This window comes from Ochlerotatus camptorhynchus, unplaced genomic scaffold, assembly GCF_037179485.1.
Source record: "Ochlerotatus camptorhynchus isolate MF236.1 unplaced genomic scaffold, CSIRO-AGI_Acam_v1.1 ptg000403l, whole genome shotgun sequence".
In the NCBI taxonomy this organism is placed as follows: Eukaryota; Metazoa; Arthropoda; class Insecta; order Diptera; family Culicidae; genus Ochlerotatus; species Ochlerotatus camptorhynchus.
The window spans coordinates 794,485-808,461 of record NW_027040889.1 but is presented as its reverse complement, the minus strand read 5'-3'; the positions used below and the strand labels follow the sequence as shown (position 1 = coordinate 808,461).

The 13,977-nt window shown below is 37.1% G+C and overlaps 1 protein-coding gene across 5 annotated transcripts in view; it reads left to right on the top strand.

Annotated features, from left to right (window-relative positions):
- Nucleotides 1-227: 227 nt before the first annotated feature.
- Mmp1 (Matrix metalloproteinase 1) overlaps nt 228-13,977 on the top strand; it is a 129,056-nt gene continuing 115,306 nt past the window's right edge. For 3 of the 5 annotated variants that reach the window (XM_065233515.1, XM_065233511.1, XM_065233516.1), the window contains exon 1: nt 228-1,202. The gene's annotated coding sequence lies outside the window, so the exon portion shown is untranslated. The remainder of the gene's footprint in view (nt 1,203-13,977) is intronic. The other 2 variants (XM_065233513.1, XM_065233512.1) reach the window with 2 other exon arrangements.

Here is a 13,977-nt window from a genome sequence, read left to right as displayed (position 1 = left end):
TTTCAAAGAGCACCGGAACAACCCGCCGAGCATTTGCGAATAACTCTCCCTCTCCCCTTATCTGACTCTCTCTGAACTCTCTCTTCTCTCTCTCTCTCCGGAGCGCGCGTTTCGCGAATCGTCCACCACAATTCCGCGCGCGGCAATCTCGCGGGCGGCAAACCGTGCAAAACCCTATCGAATCCTCTATGGGTTCGATCAGGTTTTTATTCTGTCTCATTCCGCCACCGCTAATCAGTCGCTCTCGTATGCTCGGACTGGCTGGACGCTTTCCATTCGGACCACGATTCCATCCCATTCTCGGCTCAGTGCACAATCGTGTTGGAGTTGTGTTTCTTTCTTCTGATTCTACAGTTTAGAATATTCACCTGCCGAAAGCCTTATAAAAAGAACTCCACACTGCAACACTACAGGGACCGCGCGAGTATCGAACCCAGGTACATATTGCCCGCGCTCGGAGTGGAAGCATTGAACAATCAATCCGGCGGTTGGTTGAGTCATTGGCGGCCAATGTGGTATTGTGTCTCTCCATGACTACACGGCCGATTGGTGGCGATTGATTACTCGGTGCTGTCGGTGCTAAGTAGATAGATCGCAAACAGAAAACAGTGCACCGTTTCTTTTCTCATAAGCCGGGCAACGGAAAGTGTGATCAAAAGTGTGGAAAATTCAGAAAAGTTGTGTGGATAAAGGTGTGACAACTAGAAACCTCAATCTTGGTTGAACTGACGAAATTTGAAACACAGAAAATAATACAAAATAAGACGAAAATCGATTGGTGGTACTGGTGGTCACAAAATTCAACAAACCGTTTTATGACTTCGAGGCAAATTTCGCGACAACCGTCGTCACGTGAAGAAACCAAAACAACAGAACCGTAAACCTTAAAGTATTGAATTTTTCTTCTTCTTCTAACAGAGCACTGCCAGCCTAAGTATTGTTTATTGGTCCTACCCATTCAAAAAAAAAAAAAAAACCAGTTCATTTTTGATTAAGACAAAAAAGGTAGTTATTACTGAATTCAAGTGAGCCCACTGGATGAGAACAAATTGAGACAGCCCACACAAGTGAATGAGTAAAAAGTGAACATCAAAAGTGCGATAAGTAGCAATTGGGACAGTGGAAAAGAAAAAAAAAGGTTGGATTAACACAATCTGTGACGTGCGTGTCTGTGAGCACACTGAAGACGAGAGCATTTCGGGGTAAGTCTACTCTAAGTGTATTGCAATCCTATTGAAATACGAAGCCGCAAGGTGGAAGCGCATATCGGGTTTCTTTATCAGGTGGATGATGTGCCAAGTTAGGAGTAAATAGATAAGCTTTGGAGAGTGGAACCTCTCGCCATGCAGAAGGCTTATCACAGAAGAATGAGGGAGTGGAAGTCACGCTGTGGAATTTGCAACGTTCCTATCTAGACAGCAAGTAGGTACGATATGGCACTCGGATGGTGACATTTTTAAGTGCATTGTGGCAAACTGTAATGATGCCAGGGAGCAATGGATGATATGACATTGCTTTTCGAAGGAAATTTGCATTGTAATGTCAATCATGGAATGGAGTTCTTGATGTTTTACAGAATGTTTTTTAATTTTGTGTTTGAAGGTGGAAGATCCCTTATGTAACCAAATCTGTGAAAAGAGTCTATGTGCCAAATGTAAACAATGACTTTAAACTTCGATTTTTCGAGGATAAGAACTTTCATGATTTTCGACTTGATGAAAGTTTAGAAGACTTTTCTGTGGCATAATGCTGCTGAATCTTCTAGCAATTCCAACTACTGTCAAAATGACAACATGTTACTGAATATGAGTAAAAATTTTAGCAATATTTCACTGCTGATTTTTTTAAACATTCCAAGATTCTGACATTTGGCAGCTCAAATATCGTTGATACAAATACACATATAATAGAGACAAAATGACCAGGCTCTTTTGCACGTATAATTTATTAAATATAATCAGTGACCTTACCTTAATAATTTTATTTATTTGTAGTTTTGTTTATCTCGTCCTCCTACTCCGGTGTGTATGTGTGTGGGTATGAATGCAAATATACTTGCGACTGTGACGCCAACAGTTTGGTCACGCTTTGCTGGGTGTCCAGCAGGCCGATTTTTTGGTAAAAAATATCGTTAGATTTTTTTTTTGTCTTTACTTTTGTGTTTTTTAGCCGTAGGTAGGCTAGTTCATCACATTTGATAGTAAATCAAAAGTAAAATCGTTAGAATGTGTTTCAGTAAAGCATTGGTTTGCTGATCATGATCTAGCAATCCGTTTAACTTGTTGATTGCGGACGATAGGATTCTTTTTTACTGCGTTGTGATCAGTATTAGATTAAATTAAAGGTGACCGAATATTCTACCGACCTGCCACGTTGGTGGTATATACAAAATACGTACAAACACAATACGGTATAACAGTCATTACAAAAAAAAAGTGGCTCAAACACTTATATTTGAAACTTAAATTTGGTGTGTATAATTATTTTGCTTGGGTGTGTTTTGATTCGTGAGCAATCGACGTTCAAAGACATTGTTTACGTTTGGCTTCACATGCCACTCGAGATTTATGTTTGTGTTATTATTTAACCAGTCAATACACATTTTTATTGCTGTAAAAAGAAGGGCAGGCCAACTGTTACATTTCCTTCAATACAGATTAAAACAAATTTTGGAATGGTCGTTTAAAATATTGCATAAATTTTATTTAGTAGTTGATAGGTGTTCAGATTATGTGACTAATTGATCTTTTGTAAAAGAGGTGACACAAAATATTGTTTCAACCTTGTTTGAAGCTGTAAAGTGATAACGTATTAGAACAAACCATTGAAGAATGTTAGAAAGATAAAAAGTATTATGCACAATATACACATATTCACTTAGTATTGTTACGGAAATGTTGGCACCACCAAGTGCCAGCTGAGTCTCGGGAAATGTTTCGCTGAATCTCAGTTAAAAAATCAGTAAACAAAACTAAGTGTGAAGTTTTCTTTTGATATGTAGAAACATGATCAATAGACTGATGTCAAATTCTAAATGGTTCTGAATCAGATCATGATTAACCTCCCAATACTAGAACTCATTTGTATAGAAACTGACTGTGCGCACATCAAACGGTTTTTAACTCTTCGGGCACCACACTGAAAATGGAGTCGACAATTTTTTTCAAAATGATGTATCTCAGTCGCTATTTATCCGTTTTCAAATGTTTTAATACCGTTGCATAGGTCACATCCTAATATTTTCATTAGATTGTTATTCACGCTCCCTGATTGTGTCATAGCTTCATAAAATCAGGATTACCACATTATAACAAAATTTTCGGAAGGTCATTATTGTAGGGCAATTAAAAATGTGTGCATGGTGCATTCTATTAGATACTCTTATAGGCTTTCAGGAAAAAATATAAAAGGACAAACCGATCATCTTCAACTTGCTGAAACGACATGTCTACCGACTCGACAAAAACTGAAAAACCAAAAGATTGATTAACTATCAAACTCGTCATTTTGTGCTATGCTCAATCAAACCATCAAAAAGGAAAATTAATACCCTTTCCAACAAGATAACAACATCAAAAATACATGAAAATTTACCGAAGATATTGCAAAAATAGTGAAAAGTGTGATTTAGGTGTGGTAGTCGAAGAGTTAATGCTACTTACTATATAGGAAAACCAAATTGTTTGTTCCAGTGTTGGAAAAGTTCGTGATATTTCACGAAGTTCACCATGGGAAAAGTTCGCGAGTCATAGTGAGTTTTCGCGAACTTTTCCATCACTGGTTTGTTCATTGTCTTCTGCCATTTTCCAAATTCCTCTACACTTTAATAGAGAAACAAATTCCTCCGATGAAAAGTTTGATTATTCCCTTGTAGTAATTTATCTCAGCTATTATTTTGCTGCAGATTGTTTTTCAATCAAAAGTCATGTGAAATAGCTAATAATTAAAATAAGATATCTAGATAGAGCTGGAATTAGGGCGTAACAGCTTTTGTAAGCAATGACTTCTATCGATGATTTCTAGGAACGCAGACGCACACCAACATAACCATCGGAAAGGGATGTCTTTTCCTACCCGATGAAGAGGTTGGTTTGCGTGGACGAGCCTTGAGATTCTAGAAATAATCATCATTTGAAGTCAAAAGCTGTTAGGCCAGGAACACCTAAGGACTGTTCCTTAATGAAATGTTTACTTTCTTCTTAACTTTTTGTTGTGCCGCAGACCAAAAAAGTTAGCCCCAAATTTTTATAGGGCGCAGTTTGGGGGATTTTGGGATTTTTCGACAAAATCGACTTTTTCCTTCTTGAGCATCTCCAACGTAGCAGAAGCATAGTGAGCAGATGCCAGATGTAGCCAAAACAATGGATGATCCGTATGCTTTCGGTAGATGGGTAGAAGCCGTTTTTTGGTGCATTCTTCATTTTCAGTAATTTTCACCATTGATTCTGCCCGTTGTGAAATACGAAGAACTCTTCAAGCCACAGGAGCAACTGGCTTGCCACACCAAAACCTTTTTTCAAAATTTTTCGGTTCGAATGTAAGGCACATCATCAGGCACATCTGTTCTCTGCTCAGCGTTGAAAAATTGTGGCTCGGGAAGTGTACTGGTATCCAATTTGACGTCCGGCTCGTCGTCCATCAAAATGCACCGGTTCGGCTTTTGAAGGAGAACGTCATACATGTTCCGTGACCGTATTTTCGAAGAAGTTTTCTGTGAATCCGTCCTTTTGGGTGCTTTTTGCTTTTTGTAGGTTCTGATATTGTTACGTTTTTTGAGATTCTGCATTGACCAATTTTTTGGCAATTTCACGGACGGAACACGGTTTATGCGATTTCAAAAGGCGTACTGCCGCCAGTTCCTTTTTCTGGTCCGATGCCCCTTTTTTGCTCCCAAAATTCGGTAAATCTTCAAGAGAACACGTTTCTCCAAACTTCTTAACAATCTTGAACACTGTAGATTTACTGCACTTCACGCTTTTTGTCAATTCTCGAAACGAGAACTTTTCGGAAAACCATTTGTGCAGAATTAATCGGCGAGTTGATAAGCTGATCAGACCCATTATTCGGAACTTCTCACTTTATTCTTTTATTTTCCGGTGTGTTGCCAAAATAAACAATGTTTTTACACACTGAGCGAAAATTCACAATTTTTCATTGATAAACAGGTGTCCCCTTTCTTTATTGAACAATCCTTATGTGTTACCTCTCTAACCTCGAGTAAGCCGCGAGTATTCGGCCCAACTCCTACTAGACATAGAATTAAGAGAATTTTGTTACAAACAAAGAACAATGAACTATCGGCTCCGTAAAGCTAACGCGATTGAGCCTTCCAAATAAACGAACTAGATAAAAAAAAAATCTTATGTTGCCAGCTGAGCCGTAAATTGAACATGATCAGTGTTCTGAATCATTAATAACATTGGTTCCTTATGTTTAATCGAAAAGTGGTCGTGGGAAAAGTTATAGCTGAGAAAATGATATACAAGCATAGGGTTTTTGATCTAATTTCCGTCCTACTAAGCACAACGCGCACTTTACCTCTCTTTTATGCACGAGTTTAAACTGAAAATGGAATATTTCTGTCAAAGATGACTTCTAAATTTATTCACCTTTCCATATGTACCGTTAGATTTGATAAAGAGTCACAAATTGTTGAGATATTGTTTAAAATCTAATACTGCTTCTTGATTCTAAATTCGTTCTATGAGTTTCAATTCCGTCCTAACGCATTAAAACGCCATTAGATTTTCTTCGTCCTACGGATAAACGTAGAAAAAGGGGATTCGCTAGGAGCGCTTCTTTTGTTTTGAGAACAATGAGCGTAAATATTCATACAATGCGCTCTAACAGGATTCATGTTGTAGCTAATGAGCTAACGCATCGGAACAAACCTATTATTGCTTTGTGTACGGTGGAATCATTGATATTATTGATCTTTTCTGATCGATAGAACGGAAATGGGCGATTACGACGAAGTAGCGCTCTACCCTAATTCTTAATTTTAGCAATATGGTTAATAGTAAGAAATAAATAAACACGAACAAAAAGTTTGCTTATCTCGTAGTAATTTCCTTATTGTGCACATTCAATTATTAACTAAATAATTTCCGTTTGGCACTAGGAAGCAAAAATTTCAAAATTTGCCTAACTGATCAATGATCAATTATATCTTGCTTCATGATTGAGATATTTTAGAGTCATAAGATCTGTCTCACTCACTCAAGGAACAATGAATTTATGGCAGGATATTAAATCAAAATGTTTTTCTCTGAGTGATAATTATTAGAAAATTAATTGTATAAAAAAAAATCATATCGTCAACTATTTCGTACATAGCCAAAACTTTGAAAATTTACATTTGACACATCATTGGAATTTCTGCCCTAAGTGCACTGAAAATAAAATTTAGTTTATACAACGAATGCGATTGTTTGTACCACGAATTCATTCGTTGTTTTCTGCAATAAAATAAATGCGTTCTGTATACGAATCTAGTTTCGTCAAAATCCCCAAAATCATTTAGTTTTTTTTTTCCGTGTTGGGTATATTTATCACTGCGATCATTACTAAATTCTATTGTGGGTGATGTGGGTTGCAACAAGGCGAGCGAATGTTCAGTGATGGAAAAGTTCACAAAAAATCACTATGACTCGCGAACTTTTCCCTTGGAGAACCTCGTGAAATATCGCGAACTTTTCCAACACTGAAAATTAAGTATTTCATATTCCAAATTAAAATTCCAATCTCTAACTTTCCATATTGCAATCCAGTGAATCATTCAGATAATTTGCTTTCATCATAGGCTTTGGAAAAATTTGGATTATGTAACTTTGGAAATTTCCACAACCATTAGGATGAGTTTAGGGGTGGGGGGAGGGTAGTGATTAAGGTGTAAGGACAGGAAAAGTTTAAGGCCAGCCCCAAAGAGCTCTGAAATTTAAAATTCATTTGCAAATCATGAAGTTGAAATAGTTTTCTGAATTTAAAGTCTTCTGATGTTTGATACAGTCTTGCAGTTTGGCAAATTTTCATGTTTCTAAAACTACCAACATATTTAAAAATTCGGAGATTTGTTTGCTTTTGGATACCACGTTTGAGAAGCATGCCACTTTAATAAAACATAATGCAAAAGGGAGGAAAGTACTAACTCCTTATTTCAAGTTTTATTTTTTTTAAATTTGATCATAAAATTCACCAAGTTAGAATGTGTGACTTAAGTAAAGTATTCATTTGTTCCGCCCTTAATAATTTGTACATGGTCAAAATAAAGGTTTGGAAGACCCTTAACAGAATTTAGTATTCAATAACTTAAAATGTTTGGCTAATCCATTGGGATTATTTATATTTAAAACAAGCCAATAAAAGCATATCAATAAAAACGATTAGCGGTGCCGGTGGTGTAGTGGTAAGCGTAATTGCCTCTCACCCTAGCAGGCCTGGGTTCAGTCCCAGTCGGCGCCACCGGGATGTTCTGAGGCATAACATCTCTGATCACGCCTTCCTTCGGAAGGGAAGTAAAGCCGTTGGTCCCCGGTTCATGAGGTGATTGGTCGATAGGTAGGGCCCAGGTTTAGGAGCTGCCTCCTCAGCGTCGGTAGCATTGATGCTCAGCACGGAAAACAAGATCGACGGAAAACAAATCAAGGAAAAAAAACTCACTAGACTTGTTATGATATTACTTCAAATGTAAAAATCAAAAGTCAAAACTTTGCAGTCACGCAAATGGAGTTAAACTGACAAAATATAGTCGGATACATCCATAAAGGCACATTTTGTATAAAGGCATGTTTAAGCTTTATAATATATCAACATTTTAAATCAAAACTTGCTTGAGCAACACATAAATAGGGAATTCTTCCCATAACAACTGTGTGGTAACGAATTTCTGGAATGTTAAATACACCCGTACATTTTACATGGTTGAAACTATTTCTTAGCAAACATACCATACAAACAAATCCATCCAAACTGCATTTCGTGACGGCATGGTTTCCATGGCATCGGTCAAAGCCACAATACCTACCTATACCAGTTCCTTATGTCTGTCCCCAACCTAGAACCCAGTCAGTGACATAAAGCAAGCAGAAATAAAAAAGGCACTAACACCGAAATAAACCGATAGAGAACTAGCACAAAATAACCCCGTGCATTGGCTCATAGCATGAATTTCCCTTTTTCCTACTCTGCTTGGTTGTTCCCTTCCGATTGTATCGGCTTCATCCAGGGAAATAAGGGGGAACGTGTGCACCCGCTGAACGCAGCCTAATAAAAACAGCACTTTCTACTGTCGGAGGTAGTAGTACGATTGTTTTACTTAGTCTGAACTCTCCCACGGTGGAGGGTGGCAAACAGAGCGAATGGAAAACGTAAACAAACCGACCCTCACCCTCCTCCGGTGGACGCACGGTGAGCCAATGTTTGTCAGCTAGCTTGTTTGTGTCCAGTTGGAGATAGCGCTGTGGGAAAACTAATCGGCGTGAAAATCTTTTCATCCCCCTAAAACCAAACTGATGCTTTTTAGACTCGAAGTCGGAGCGCACGCGCGAGCACGCGCAACGCAGTAGCATCTTTCTCAACAATAACACCAACTTTGGGGGGAGGGGGGGAATGGGGGAGGAGGTACCTAGCTTTTCATTAAAAATGTTTTGCATCTCATTTGAAGCTGAAAGAATGTCGATCGCTTCCAGGCCCTCCGAGTGGTGTGTTGCTGAGGGTGATATGCTTATGAGAGCTAAGGGAGTTTGTTTGTCGGCATAATTATTTACTGAATCAGTGCACTTTTAATTAGGCTCGGTCAGGCGATCAGCTTCGGGCGGCAGATCAAGCTTTTACGTTTCTATACGACTGGTGTGGTGTGGTCGGACTTTCAATTGATGCGTGAAGGAACATCGATAAGCATTTGCAATGTAAGTAAATAGAGCGATGCACAAATCAATCACGATAATGTCACTAAGGGGCGGTTGGCAATATGAAGCTAAATGAAGGTAATTATTAGCTTAGAAATATTCAAAGTTTCAAGCTTTGCCAGTCCGATATGGAATATGGAAATCATAATTTTCTTGAAATTTTTATCATTTATCTCTACAAATTTTTCTAAGAACTTTTTTTGGCAATTTCAATTGAAATGGACTAGGAATGTTTTACATAATCTTTGTTTTCTCATATTTTCCTCAGAAAAATCAACAAATTCAACTCAGAACTCGCCTTAAAATTCATCTGAAGCTTTTTTTACAATTGCCTTGAAACTCTTTCATCCAATTGACTTGGAGTTCTAATCAATACTCGCTTAGAGTTCTTTCCATATCATATTAAAAATTTATTTCTGAAATACTATGATGTTAATTTTAGAATATTTCTACAATCACTTCAAAATTCCATTGGAGTTTTTTTAGATTTTTAAATTCTTTCAAAATGACTGAATCCTGAACATTATTTTCAGTCTAAGGATCTTGATATTTTGTGATGGTCTAGAATCTTATTATAGATTCATTTATTTATTTATTTATTTTTTAGAGGGAAAAGCTCACTTCAGAAGGACTAACCTTGCCCTCCTCAAGCCTTGAAGTCAAAAAAGTTATAACATCTTTTAAAAATTGCACACTGGCTAGTCATTGGTTTATTTGCACCGTAGATTGTGCGAGAAGTCGGGATGGTAAAGAAAAAATGGGTTCGCAAATTTACTCGTCTTATGTTAATGTTAAGCTGTTGCAAAAGTGGACTACATTCAATGTCCAAACACCGGAGATCAGCGATGAAGACAGCCTTAGTGACGTCACGGCGAACACTGAGAAGTTAAACGTTCAACAAGTTACATCGACTTTCGTAATTAGGGAGGTACAGGGTCTCTTCAGGGTAGCCAACGAAGAGCAAAACGAACAAATCTCCTGATTAGACTCAAGCCGATTCGTGGAATTGTTATAAAACGGCGCCCAAACTACTGAACAGTAGTTAATAAAGCCCAACTCTGTCGAGAGGATGAATTGGTTATCGACATTCACGGTCTTTTCTTGTTTTTTTACGGGATTTACCATCTTCTTTTTTTCATTATTTGTTTTCCGACTATCTGGTTTTCCCTACCTCAGGTCAGGAAGGCAGCTCTCACACCTAGACCCTATCTATCGACCCATCAACTCATGGACTGGGGACCAACGGCTGTCCTTCCTGTGATCAGAGATTTTATGCCGCAGAAAATCCTGGCGACGCTGACTGGGATTGAACCCAGACCTTTTGGATTGAGGGGCAATCATGCTTACCACTAAACCACCGGCGCCGCTGACTTTTACATGATACATGTTGATTTTTGTCTACGAAAATCAAGCGTGATCTTGGAGACAAAAAATGCATTAAATACAGGAAATACATAACGGTACATACAAAATACATAGTAACAGATAACTAGTATATAGTAAAAGTTTGAATACGAAGTTTCAACTTGCCACAGTTCGCAACACTTCAAATAATCCCAAGAAGAAACGGCTGTCAGCCTCTTCCAATAGTATATCGGTTCATGAAAGTCGTTTATGGAAGAGCTTTAAGTTTAAGAACAGTGCAAAATTTTTGAACGGTGATCAAAGATTGCTATGAGTTAGATCATTTAGTTTTATGATCAGCTAGCACTTTGCTCCCGTGTCGATCAACATTCAACACTGCCCTGGGCAAAATGTTACTTACCTATCACTGACTTTTGAACCCACCGCAGTTTGCTATTGACACCACTGCATCTGGAAGATTCAATTTAATATACTGTGGTAGTTCTCAGCACGGTTTTGTTTCAGCCTCCGCATTTTCATTGATCCATTGATATGGTTCTGGTCTTGTCCCTAATTTTCCACTTCCTTGGGGCACTCAGTCCTGCTCCAGGGTAACCAGAGCAAGATGTGGATCTGATCAAAACTGTATTGCCTTCTTCTTCTTCTTTTTATTCTTATTCGCATTTCAAGCTTTTTGTTAAGTGCATATTAGTTCATTGCGTGCTCTCAACTTAGTGTTCTAAATGCACTTCCACAGTCATTAATTGAGAGCTTTCGATGCAAATTTCAATGCATGCATTCGTATATTGTGTGGAAAGCACAATGATACTCTATGCCCAGGGAATTCGAGAAAACTAGGCTATGAGGCCTATTGCCATAGGTTTTCAAATATTGATATGCGTCCGGTCATGGCCCCAATTGACCACATCCCCGAGGTACCCAGACCTTGCTTTAGGGTTATCGCAGCAAGCCGTGAATCTGATCGAATTACCATTGTCATAGGTAAGTAAAACCATGAAATTTGACACCCATATTGATATGGTTTCGGTCATGGCCTCAACTGACCACATCCCCCTGCTCACCGGAATTGGTGCCGTGGGCAACCGGAGCAAGCTGTGGACCTAATCGGCATATGGCCACCATAGAACAGGTTCCAAATATTCAGTATTATGGTTCTAAATGGTCAAATTCGTTATCTATCAAAGGCATATCAAATCACATCTAATCAACGAAATAAAGCCAATGACAATCAAAACAACAATCATAGAACCATATGGCCACCTAAAACCCGATTTAAGATGTGCCGAATATATATGGCCATACATAGTTAAACTGAATCCGACAGATCCGAAGTCGATATCAACAGAATTTCAGAAACATAAGTGAAGGTGAATCGACGGTACACAATCGGGTGCGATACAATTGTATATTTCCCTCTCACAGACATCAGAATGGACTACCAGGGGCACTGACAAAAAATTGCAAAATACGCAACGAATGGGGAGGAGTGGCTCTTGAATTGATATTCAACATGTTTCCTCTATGAAATATCTTTTTAACTTGAAAGTCAACCCATTTAGCTTCTCTAAATTCACATCATAATTCTTTTTAATCAAACTTTATATTCAATAATGATATTAGACTGCAATTTTGAAGGAATATTTTTTTAATTATTAAAGTTTAAGAATTAAAGGATTAGTACAAATATGTTCAGCTTCCTAGCCTTCAATATTAGTTTTTTAACTTAAATTCTTATTATAGAATTATATAAATTAAAGTAACAATAACTAATCCTATAATTGAAATAAAATTTGTAGTTAAAATTAAATTTATTCTTTTATTGTTATAAGAATTTATTAATATTCATGAATTTTTGTTATAATTTAATATATAAATATTATATGATATTCGTAAATAATAATATAAAGTGATTAAAGTTAAACAAACTGCAATAAATAATAAAAAAATTGATTTAATTCAACTAAATTTTGAATTACTAATCATTAAGGTAAAAATCCTTAAAATGGGGGTAATCCTCCTAAAGACAATAAATTTTAAAATATAAAAAAATTTATTATAGGGTTTATTATTGAAAAATTAAAAATTTGATGTGAACTTCCAACAAGCTTCAGGAACTTCAAAGTGGTTACAAACGTGGGTTCAAAGATTTTGGAAACTGCAGGAACTGTTAAGAGAATCTGTAAAATTCAGGGATATCCAGAGCGCTTTAGGGAAGTCAAAAGAATTCCAGGGATGTAGATTGTGGAGATGTGGAGATAACTTGAGGAAAATTGACATTTTAAAAAATTTCCAAGTACCTAGAGTTAGACTAGAGAGATTTATTGAATTTCAGGGATGTTAACGGCACTTCCAATAACTTAATAACTGCGAGAAATTCAAGAAAGTCCAGACTTTCAGGAAAGTTTGAAGACTTGTAAACGTAAGTTCCGATAAGTTCAGGTCAATGCTAAAAAGTTTCAGTAAAACTTCGAGATTTTTTTTTAAGAATATCAGAAAATGAAATATTTTGGGAACTTCAATGAAGGTTTTTAGGCTAGTTCTAGTTAGTTCAGGGCAGTACCAAGAGCTTCAATAGAATTGAGAGAACTTCAGGAATGCTTCGAGAGCAGAAGGACAGTTCAGAGAAACTAAGGTGAAAATCGCGAGATCATCTTTTAAAAGGTTCAGAAATCTTCGATGACGCCTAAAGACTTTTAAAGAACTATATTGATTTGTCATTATATTTTAGAAAGCTCTTGAAATTTGGCAGATGATCAAAGATCTTCGTATTGGTTTCATTAACTTAAGGAAAATTTCAAGAAGTTCAAATAAATTATGGGATATTCCAAGAATTTCACGAATTTTGCGACACTTTAGAAACAATGCGAGACCTTCAGGGATTTTTTTTTCCGAAACAATAGAAAAATTAGTGAGCTTCAGGAAAGATTCAAAACCTCAGGGAAGTCCAAATATTTCCGGAAGAATGAGAGATGTTTGACGAAGTGCCGTGAGCTTCAATGAAGTTTTCAAAACTTCAGGAAAATTGTGGGAACCTCAAGGAAGATCAAGAAACTTGAAGTTAAGTCCATTAACTTCAGTAAAATTCCGGGCAGTTTAAAAAAGTTACTTCGAAACATAAAATAAGTGTACAGAACTTATGGGAGGCACAGAGAACTTTCGGGTAGTTCCAATTAGGAGATTCATCTGGTAATTTTGCCACTGTTCATATTTTTATTTAAAAATCATATATTAAAAGTATTCAAACATCCATGTGCAGTTTACAGTGAGTAAGTGCGATCTTTGTCAATTGGATCTGTTTTTCTATAGATTTTAATAAAAATCGCGGAGCTCTGGGATTTTTTATACGAATTGAATACTTTTGTATATGTTCAAGATTTTCCAGAGAACCACTCCGCAACCTGATTACTACCTGTCCTAGTTCCTATTTCATACATGTAGCTTAAGAATAATGGATTTATTTATTAATTTAAATCTTCAACATAATGTTGTACAGATATTTTCTAGGCTAGGTGTCGAAATCTATGTCTGTAAGTAGACTTACTAATGTTAAAATCATATACATCAAACGTTTCATTAAACACACGACAGCACAAAGTCCACGGTTCGTTGAATCCATAGTTGGTCCGATGGGTAGGTTGCCACAGAAGCGTGTAACTACGTAGAACTCTTTGAGGAGCATTGAGCGTTAACCTATCCAAACACGAAG